We start from the raw sequence: 1,899 nt of genomic DNA, 5'->3' as shown, positions 1-1,899 counted from the left end.
TTGCAAGAAAGATCAGCATGTAACTGAGTTGGATGAAAGAACAAAAAAGAGTTAAGATGGGACCTGTGGGAGTCCCCTTGTGAATTTATTTTTTCATGTACATGTTATCTTTTTATTTTCTTCCTTTTATCTTCATCTCTTCATCTGAATGTAAATAACTATGATCAGTGTTTGTCTGTATCTGTGTGTATAACGGTGCTGGTGTTAGGGAGGTTTGGATTAGATGAATGAACATTGGAAAGACATTTTCACTCACTTTGGCCTTTCTCATCCATGGTATGATGATGTTGAGGTACGAGTGTACACTGAACTTTGTCATGCCCCAGAAAGTAAAAATAATGAAAAAAAGTCATGTTATTTTACCAAATTTATTTCAAAATAAACTTTCACAAAAGAACATGGTTAGAATCAATAAATTTGTTCTACTTAAAGAATGAGAAACCTTGGCATTTATCTTGCCTGTGCACTCAAAAATATTGTCATAATCTTAAATTTGATTTATGTTATTCCTGCAATAGTCAGACATTACGTTGTATATCTGCACAGAATCAGCCAAACCATGAATCAGTTAGTAGTCAGGCCAAGCCCACAATTCATATTTTGCGTTCTGAATAAATTCTGACATGCCATAACTTTCTCATAGCATTCTTCACTTCTGCATTCCTCAGGGTGTAGATGAGTGGATTGAGAAAGGGTGTTCCAATAGTATAAAATATTTCCACCATTTTGTCAATGGGGAATGTGGTTGGGGGGTGTGTGTATATAAATATACATGGACCAAAAGATAAGCCAACTATAATGACATGGGAAGTGCAAGTGGAGGGAGCTTTTTTCCTCCCTTCTGCACTGTGGTTTCTCAGTGAATGCACGATGACAATGTATGAGATCATCAGTACTACAAAACTGCTTGCACAAAGGGCCCCACTATTAAATGCCACCAGGAGATTCATCACATAAATATCCATGCAGGCAAGTTTCAACAAGGGCTGCATATCACAGCAATAGTGATCAATCAAATTGGATCCACAGAAAGGTAATCACAAGGCCAGGATAACCTGAGCCATAGAATATATAAAAGACCCTATCCATGCAACAACAATCAGGATGATGCAGACCTGGCGCCTCATGATAGTTGGGTAATTCAAGGGCTTGCAGATGGCCACATAGCAATCCATGGCGTTGAGGATGAGGACAAAGATCTCCATGCATCTGAATAAATGCAGTGCAAAGACCTGAGTAAGGCACTCAATTGTAAGATGTGATTTTCTTTTTAGACAGAGAATCTGCAATTAGTCCAGGGGCTATGGAAGTTGAAAAGCAGGCATCAACCAAGGACAAATAAAATAGGAAGAAGTACATGGGGCTCCCATGTGTTTGGCTAGACTTGATGGTCACAATAATAAGCAAATTGCCCCCCAGAGTTCCCACATAGAAAATGAAGACGATCACAAACACCATTTTTTGCTTTTTAGGATCCTGTGTCAATCCTAACAGGATGAACTCAGTCATACTCTTGTTTTGCTGCATTGTTTCACTAAATGAGGAGAAATAACTGTTTAGACAAATCTACAAAGGAGAAAGGAAAGAAAAATTATGATATGAATACTATGGTTGGTGGCCAAATATATACACATGAATGTGGAAATGCCACTTTCTAATGGGTACTTATTTCCTACTGTGTCCCAATTTTATCGAACAAGATGGAAATCATAATACTTATTCAACCATTTTCCAAGCTTGTATATGTAAATAATGATATAAGAAATAGAAAAACAATGAAAAAGTCACTGATTCTTTAGATAATGAATATTATTTTTTTTAATTTGGCATACGTGAATAACTTTTCCAGCTGAAGGTTTTCTTTTCAGTTTTTATCAAGGACATAGCAATATTAGGGCT

General features: G+C 36.7%; 1 pseudogene; it reads right to left on the bottom strand.

Moving 5' to 3' along the window:
- Positions 1 to 593: 593 nt before the first annotated feature.
- On the bottom strand, positions 594 to 1,527 carry LOC110258267 (annotated as a pseudogene).
- Positions 1,528 to 1,899: the final 372 nt, after the last annotated feature.

The sequence above is a fragment of the Sus scrofa genome, unplaced genomic scaffold (genome assembly GCF_000003025.6).
Source record: "Sus scrofa isolate TJ Tabasco breed Duroc unplaced genomic scaffold, Sscrofa11.1 Contig1734, whole genome shotgun sequence".
NCBI classification, from domain to species: domain Eukaryota; kingdom Metazoa; phylum Chordata; class Mammalia; order Artiodactyla; family Suidae; genus Sus; species Sus scrofa.
Note: the sequence above shows the minus strand (reverse complement) of the source record. Positions and strands in the feature narration are given on the sequence as shown.